This window comes from Tupaia chinensis, unplaced genomic scaffold (genome assembly GCF_000334495.1).
Source record: "Tupaia chinensis unplaced genomic scaffold, TupChi_1.0 Scaffold000159_1, whole genome shotgun sequence".
Taxonomy (NCBI): Eukaryota; Metazoa; Chordata; class Mammalia; order Scandentia; family Tupaiidae; genus Tupaia; species Tupaia belangeri.
In genome coordinates this window covers 2,686,495-2,695,566 of record NW_006159630.1, presented here as the reverse complement: position 1 = coordinate 2,695,566, position 9,072 = coordinate 2,686,495, and positions in this window count along the sequence as shown.

Genomic DNA, 9,072 nt, shown 5'->3' with positions numbered 1-9,072 from the left:
CGCCCGCCAGGCAGAGGGTGAGCATGGCTCCCCAGCTGGCTGCAACCAGGCAGAGCCCCTCACAGACAGCAGGAAGGAGCCAGGTCGCTCCTCTCTCTCCTGGGCTCAGGTGCTCCCAGCAGGGCTAGGGAAGGGCCCCAGCCCTGGAAGAAGGGTCCCCCTCTCCAACCGGGTAGGCTTCACAGCCGGATCCCACTGGGCCCCGAGTGCCTTCCGCAGCCTCCCCACTCTGCCCGGCCTGTTGCCAGGACTCGCTCCCCTCTGCACCTCACCGCCCACCATCTCTCCACTCACACCTGGCGTCTGCACTTCCAGGAAGCCTGGGGATGCGTCCGCAGGTCCTGAGCCTGCCCTGACTGGGATGACCTACCGGACCCCGAAGGGCTCGCTCCCAGTTCATCCCCAGCAGCGCCAGCCCAGCCTTGGCCCAGGTTCACAGCTCCAGCGCAAGTCGGTTCCCAGCCCAAGCCCAGTCCCATCCCACGCCTCTCGCCCTCCCGCCCGCAAAACCCGCTTGACGAAGCAGCACTGCCGCCTGCGGCCACGCGGGGGCGCGCGAGAGCCCTGCAGGGACCGTGCCGCGTGTCGGACCGCCTCTGAGTCCCGGTTCCGGCCAGGGACCGCCTCCAGGCGATGGACTCCAGGACTCCTGGGCTTGGGGTTCCTGGGCTCAGGGCTCCAACTTGCCCACAGCCACAGCCACGGGGAGGGACTCCGCCCCGCACAAACCACCAAGGACAAAAGGACAAGTCACTACTGAGCAGACTCAGCCAGGTAGCAGTGGCCGAAGTGGGGCAGATTTCACAAAAGCTGCGATTTGCTTCCGGCCCTCCCACTCCGTGCCTGCGAGCAGTAAATGCCCGATTCCTACTTCTGAGGCTCCCCAAGCAGGAGAACCCATGCTTCCCTGGGGGTGGGCCCCGGTGGACAGCTACCCAGTCTAGCTAAAGAGTGGGCTTCGCCTTAAAAAGAAGAAAATAAAGGAAAAGCACGAGGAGTCTCGGTGGACAAAGGACCCTGTCTCTAAGTGCCGCTACCACGGTGCAGACCCTGTAAGTGAAGGAGCTCCCCTGTGAGGGCCTGCAGGGCGCTGAGCAGAAGGGCCCCTTCCCCACCTGGCCTGTGCATTCGGAGTACTGCCCCACCAAGTGCTCCGTGTCCAGAGCTACTTTTTAAGAGCACAGCTTTGGAGTCAGACAGACGCAGTCCCGGGACGGCAGCTCTAGGCCGAGTAGGTCAGCTCCCTCAGCCTCAGTTTCCTCATCTGAGAAATGGGATGCTATAGTGCCCCTCCCCAGGAGGATGCCCCAGTCCTCAGAGAGGGCTCTCAGCATAGGGGCTACCCACCCGGAAGGGCTCAGCTGATGGTAGAAGCTGGGGTGTTTATTCCTCACCGGGAGGTGCGGCGTTTGCCAAACGCACCCCTGAAGAACAAGCCCAGCTGTAACACGGTTGTTTCCCCACCTGTGGAGCAGCCCCCTCTGGGTCCCCTGCTCCTTTCCCAGCTTCAGCTCCATCCTGGGGCCAGGATTTATCCCAACCTGCCCTAGAAGCTGCCTGGCCAGCCTGGCCACTGCTCTAGCTCTGACCATGGCTAGACGCCTGGACAGGCACCTTCACAGTCTCAGCCCTCCTGAGCCTGTCCCCCACCTCCCAGCTGGAGGGACCAGGTAAAACCCACATCCACGTCTGCAAGTTCATGTCCACGAAGTTCACACCCACGTCTGCAGAGCCCATCCACAGCTGCACAACCTGTCTACATCTGCGGAGCCCATCACATCTGGGGATCATGTCCACACCTGCAGAGCCCTGTCCACCTCTGCAGAGCCACGCCCACACCTGCAGAGCCCTGTCCACCTCTGCAGAGCCACGCCCACACCTGCAGAGCCCTGTCCACCTCTGCAGAGCAGCAAAACCAGCACACCCCACCTCCAAAGAATCCCAGTCTTATTCTGAGAGCCAGGACAACCACATTTGCGGTGTCCGCCTCATGGTCTTTCCAGAGACCGGGCGCACAGATACTTTGACCGTCGCTCTTGACTGGCTTTTTCAAACCAGAAAGGAAAGGAAAGGAAGAGAGGAGAAAAGTTCACCTCCCAGCCTGCGTCCTTCTCTGAAAAGTGGAATGAAAGCCGCCAAGAGAGAGAGGGCGATGCCTGCTCCGTCCCCCATCGAGTGCCCCACTACCCCATGGCTGGGGCACAAGGCCGGCCGAGCCTGAGCCTCCCGGGGCAGAAACGTGAGGTCCCGGGTCAGAACCGTGAGGGCCGGGGCCCCTGCGCGCTGCAGCACTGACTTCCCGCTCTGCGCAGCTCTGGGTGCAAGAGGCCCAGGGGCCACCCTTGCAGCAGGGTCTGGGTTCAAATCCAGCTCTCCGTTTCAACGCTCCCGCTCTGTGGCCCTGGGCAAGTTGCTAACCTCTCTGGGCCTCAGATCCCTCCTCTGTAAAATCAGAAACAGTAACAAAGCAGGGCGGCGGCAGTGAGTAAATGGGCCAGTGTTTGCAAACTGCTCAGAACAGAGCGTGGCACAGGAAAGGCCTCAGAGACCGGGTGCCGCTTCCCTGGAATCTAACTGTGATTTTAAGTTCACCTGCCAGCCTTCCTGTCTCCCCGGCAGGGAGCTTGAGGTTGGTGGAACTGTCCTGTCTCTGGCAGCCTGAAAAGAGGCCCCAGACCCAGAGCGCCGGCGAGCACTGGTGCGGGGTTGAAAGTTACAAATTTTACTTGCACGGTGTTGTATTAGGGTTGCCTTGGACTTCAAATGAGCACTACTGCCTTTCCTTTTCTGTTATTTAACTTTTTCCTTTTCAAACTAAGTAACAGAGAATGAGCGATTTAAAGAAGTGTCTGATAATACTCCAGGTGGCTGCTGGACAGGACTGACACCAAAAGGAGGTCGCTAGCCACACACCTGCAGGCCGGCCTGCCTCCTCTCCCTCCTCTCCCTCCCACCCCTTGCCGACTCTGCACACTTCCGGAGAGCAGCACTCTGTCTCAGGGGACCAGCATGCAAAGGCCCCCCTGGGCCTCCGCAGAAACACGCGTTTTCCAGAGCCCTGAACTCCTGGCTGCCACGCGGCCAAGCTCAGGACACAGCTAAACTCGGACCTTGCAGTCCCGTGTGCAAACCATGCGTTGCAACTTGTGTACCAGTCCAGCCGAGATAGATTCTAGAAAACCCCAGCTACAACATAGCCATGCATTGCGTGCGAGAGCCACACCGAGCTGGGGGACGAGTGACCCTGACACAGCACCCGCACGCCAACCTCTGAACACCCAAAGCTGTCTCCGCACGTGGCCAGACCAGGAGCAGCAGCACCTGAAACAGCCGGGCCGCCTGGGTTGTGGGGCACAGCAGGGCTTACCACTGGGGCCCAGAGCGCCTCTTCTATCAGAAAGCCCCTCCAGGGTCACCTCTGCAGTTCCCTGGAGGCCTCGCGCTCGCGCCCCTCACCACCTCTTGAAGCCTTTCTGGAGCAGCTTCCCTGGTGAGAGATCTGGAACCTCCACCTCTGGGACAGCCGCAGTCCTGCTCAGAGCCAGCCTTGGGCCACGCTGTGCTCACCGTTTAGATGGAGCCCGAATGGACTCGGCAGTTCCGAGAAGACAATCAGGCCTTTCAGGACCAGGATTCTTTGGGAGCCCCATGTGAGGAAGCATTGGGTAGCACTCAGCTGGGCGCAAAGGCTGCCCTGGGCAGCAGGACTCCCTCTCCCTCCCTCCTTCTCCCTCTCTCTCTCCCTCCCTCCCTCCCTCTCCCACTCCCTCTCTCTCCCTCCCTCCCTCATTTTGTCCTTGAATGTGTGTACATAAATCCTTGGTCAGGCTGTGTTCTCTAATGGTCAAATATAAATATTGAAAGCCTAAAAGATGTTCCTAAACCCTGATTTGAATTACCATTGCCAGCATACCAAATACTCCAGGGTGGGTGTATTAAAAGCTCTAAAAAAATTCTTTTACTTTTTAGCCAAATGGACATGTTTTATTCAGAATCCTGAAACAAAACCTTCATTCAGCTCACGCCCATTACCTTTGAGGGTGTGTCTTTCCTTTCTAAATTCTAGTGGCTTTCATGCCCTTAAAGTGCCCTCTTCCCTCCCTCTCCCTCCCTCTCCCTCCCTCTCCCTCCCTCTCCCTTCCTCCCTCTCCCTCCCTCCCTCTCCCTTCCTCCCTCTCCCTCTCCCTTCCTCCTTCTCCCTCTCTCCCTCCCTCCCTCCCTCTCCCTTTCCCTCCCTCTCCTTCTCTTCCCCCTCTCCCTCTCTCCCTCTCTCCCACTTCCTCTCTCTCCCTCCCTCCCTCTTCCTCTCTCCCACTCTCTCTCTCCCTCTCTCCCTCCCTCCCTCTCCCTCTCCCCCTCCCTCTCCCCCTCCCCCTCCCTCTCCCTCTCCCTCTCATGCACACTTCTGAGCCATGGGTCTGGGTAGGCTGGGGGCTCTGATGCTGAGGCCTGGCCAGGTACTCCAGGCTGCTGAGGACGGTTAGGAAGGACTGAGAATTGGAGCAGCCCAGTGTCTGCCTGCTCAGAGATGAGGCAAGGGCCCCGGCTCCATGGGCAGTGACTGTTCTGTGCAGGGGCAGGAGGGCGCAGGTGCCTCCCTGTCCAGGCCGCCCGCCCACGCTCACTGGGGCAGAAGAGTCGGCTCTCTCCAGAAGCAGGTGAGGCCAATGCTCTCCCAGCTCCGGTGCCCCCAGCCTGAGCAGCCTTTCCCGCCTTGCCTGCTTCTTGTTATTATCATCACTTTAATTTGCTACAGGGCACAGGCGCTCCCCAGGGAGAGGTGCGAGAGCAAGCCGCCTGGTCCAAGCCGGTCCGCGACTCAAACTGTGGTCCACTGGGAGTCCAGCGCCTCCACCACACCGCTGCTGGCCCTATATCAGCGTTTTCTTTCTGTTTTAAAGTAATCATGTGTTTAATTTTATTTTAATTTGACCAGAGAGACAGAGAGGGAGGGAGAGTGAGAAAGCGAGTCGCGAGGTGCAGGACTCGAACTGCTGCGCTGGGGCCGTGCCCTAACCACCAGCCAGCTGCCCCGCTCAGTGTGGTCTTTTGTCGCAGAGCCCCTGCGGGTTCAGACAACCCGGAAGCCGCCCGGGGTCCTTACAGCCTCAGTGTCCCCTTCACCAGGCCGTAGGTCTCCCACCTGCCGCAGGAACTGGCCTGCCCAGGGCACTCCCGGAGGCCGGACAGCAGGGGTCAGCCCGGACGGTACCCCGTACCCCAGCTCCCAGGTAGCAGGGCCCGCAGAGCCGACTCACGGCCCCCTCCCCCACGCCCCGAGCGAAGGGCGAAGCACCCCCACCCGCGGCGGCGCGAGCTGCGGGAGCCTCTGTTGCCATCGGGAGCATCTGTTGCCATGGTTACCCGCCGGCTCCTCCGGGCCAGAAGCCGGTTCCGCGCTGCTCGCTGCAGCCGCGCCCTGCTCAGCCCGGAGCCGGGGCGCACGCCGGACCAAGGGAACCCCGCGCGCGTCGCGGGGAGGACGGTCCTGTGGAGAATGCGGTCCGCACGCCTCGCATTCGTTACACACGCGCGCCACACGCACGTCGCACACTCGGACGCGGCACGGCCACTGCACATGCCAAACGCTTGTGCACACAACTCGCCCCATCCCCCACACGCGCCCGTACACTCGGGGGCACACGAAGCACACGTCACGCGTGCACGCATATAGCCATGCCCGCACACGCCACACATGCACACACCGCATACACCTGACACGCCACAGCTCAGCCACGCACTGTGCACGCCCCTCACACACGCACACGCGTGTGCACACACACTAGATGCGCAATCGGAAGGGGCCCCTGGGGTCTCTTAGTACTCCTGAGTTCAAAGCGGGGTCTGCACACACGCGGTAAGCAAGAGTCGCCTCTCCCATGGCAACTGCCCAGCCGGCACCTCGCCCTTGTCAGGCTCCCTTGCCCTCTGCACCCCGACCCTCTGAGGTCACCTACCTGCCGGCGGTATGACCTGGGGAGGTGCCGCGGGCCCTGGCTTCACACCCACGACAGACCAATCAGCCTCGCTGCACTATTCCCTCCCCTCATCCAGCCCTGAGCACCCTTCTCCCTCCCGGAAGCGCCCGGGTACCCCAGCATTCCCGAGTCCCAGGGGCCTGGAATAGCTGGGCTCCTGGGACGTGTTCCAGGAAGGGGTAGGGGTCATGAGAGAGTAGGCCTGGGGACCCTCCGACCTGGTGGCCTCTGCCCCTTCAGCAGACAGGGTTCCAGAGGTTGCACATCTGCCCCTGGGGCTGGAGGAGAGGCCTCAGCCTGCCGAGGGGGAGGAGGACCCAGACACTCTGCACTGCCCTTCCAGGAGGATAGTCCCTCCAGGCCTGTCTTACTCACCCCAGGACCTAACAAGGGCACCTTTTTGGCTTTGTTTTTGGTAATAGATTGCTACACGACTTTTGGATTCAGTCTCTGAAGAACTTGAAAAAGTGGAGCGACAGCTCTTACCAAAGTACCCCTTCCCCCATTTATGAGCAGCTCTCCAGTCGGCACCCAGAGACATGGAAGCAGGCGTGGACTGATGAAGACAGGTAAGAGTCACCCAGTGACCCACGACCATGGGAAAAACGCAGCTCAGCCATCTCATTAAGAGATGGGGTCCGGGGCGCAAGGTGGCATGGGGCTTAAGGGCTGGATTCCCACAGGGCCAGCTGCGGTTTGAGTCCAGGACCTGGCAGCTCGCTCGCTCTCGCTCTCTGTACCTCTGTGGTCTAAATAAATAAATAAAAATTAAATAATAATTCTTTTAGGACCAGCAAATGGCAAAATGGCTACATCACTGGACTTCCATGTAGTCAACTGCGGTTCGAGTCCCAGACCCGGTGCCTTAAACTCAAGCCGGGTGCGTGTGCGTGCTCGCCCAAGATCCCGAGAAGAGAATGGAGGAGAAGGGGTTATGGTGTGGCCAACCCCCTGGGGGGTGGTTTCTCACTTTCTGTCTCTCTGTCTCTCTGTCTTTCTGGGAAGCGCACGTGCCCTATAGCAAAAACCTCTGAGTTACTGGGTTTCCCACAGTAACAGATTATGCAACAATAACAGGGTATCCCACAGTACTGGGGTATCCCACAGTAACGGAGTATCCCACAGTAATGGATTATGCAGCAATAACAGGGTATCCCACAGTACTGGGGTATCCCACAGTAACGAGGTATCCCAGAGTAACGGGGTATCCCACAGTAATGGATTATGCAGCAATAACAGGGTATCCCACAGTACTGGGGTATCCCACAGTAACGAGGTATCCCAGAGTAATGGGGTATCGCACAGTAACAGATTATGCAACAATAACAGGGTATCCCACAGTACTGGGGTATCCCACAGTAACGGGGTACCCCACAGTAACAGAGTACACCACAGTAACAGGATACCCCACAGTACCGGGGTATCCCACAGTAGCGGGGTATGCCACAGTAACGAATTATGCAAAAATAACAGGGTATCCCACAGTACTGGGGTATCCCACAGTAACGGGGTACCCCACAATAACGAAGTACACCACAGTAACGGGGTACCCCACAGTAACAAAGTACCTCACAGTACCGGGGTATCCCACAGTACCTTGGTATCCCACAGTACCGGGGTATCCCACAGTAACGGGGTATCCCACAGTAACGGAGTACCCCACAGTAACGGGGTATCCCACAGTAACGGAGTACCCCACAGTAACGGGGTATCCCACAGTAATGGGGTATCCCACAGTACCGTGGTATCCCACAGTAACAAAGTACCCCACAGTAACGGGGTACCCCACAGTACCTTGGTATCCCACAGTGCCAGGGTACCCCATAGTACCGGGGCACCCCACAGTACCTGGGTACCCCACAGTAACGGAGTACCCTACGGTAACGGAATACTCCTTATGGAGTCCTTTGGGTCCGGCTTCTTTCACAGACATGACACTTAGAGGCCCCTCATGCTATCGGATCCACCGGCAGCCCCATCCTGCCGTGGAGCGGTAGCAAACGATGTAGACCAGGGCTAAAGCAGGCTGTGGGTTACCCCAAGACTTCAGATCCGTAAGTCCGACAGCGCTCCCTGGGCTGTCTCCTTCTGGAGGCCAATCTTCCTCCAAGGATAATCTGCCTCCTGGCCTTCCTGCCTCCAGAGGCTGCCTACAACCCTGGACTGGGGCCCATTCCCCCCCCTCAAAGCAAAGGCCGGCCCCTTCCCACCATCCAAGGCCCTCATTTCCCTCTGCCCTGGGCCCTGACATGGCCACAGACCCAGGAACTGAGCCTCCAAGACCAAGGTTGGCTATGTGAGAGTCCAGCACCTTAACCACCACGCCACCTGTCAGCCTCTGGTTTGTTTAGTTGTAAGTTGACAAAGTTCCTCTGGACTTTAAAAATGCATGCCATGGGTCCAGCAGGTAGCATGGTCATTAAAAGCACTGGACTCCCACATGGCCAGCCATGGTTCGAGTCCCGGATCTGGTGGCAACTTGCTGTCTCGCTTTCCTTCTCTCTCACTCTCTGTCCTTCTCTAGTCAAATTAAAATAAATTAATAAATATATAAAGTTAAATAAGATAATTCTTTTTAAAAAGTGCGTGCTAGAGCGCAGGTGGTGTGGTGGATAGAGGCGCTGGACCCACATGGCCGACTGGTTTAAGTTCCAGATCTGGCAGTCTGCTTCCTCGCTTTCCCTTTCTCTCTTTCTCTTACTCTGGTCAAATTTAAAAATAATTATTACAAATGGAATTAAATAAATGCTTTTTTTAAAAAATGCATGCCTTGGGACCAGCAGTTAGCGTAATGGCTATGTTGCTGAACTCTCATGTAGTCGACCACAGTTCAAGTCCTGGACCCAGTGGCTTAAACTCACACCTGGCACATGTGCGTGCGTGCCCAAGATCCCGAGAGGAGAATGGAGGAGAAGGGATTGCAGCATGGCCATCCTCCCTGGGGGGGTGATTTCTCGCTTTCTGTCTCTCTGTCTCTGTCTCTCTCTGTCTCTCTGGCAAGTGCACTTGCCCTGTCGCAAAAACCTCTCCAAAAAAAAAAAAAAAATGCATGCCTTCGGCCAGCAGATGTCCTGGTGGTTAAGGTGCTGGACTC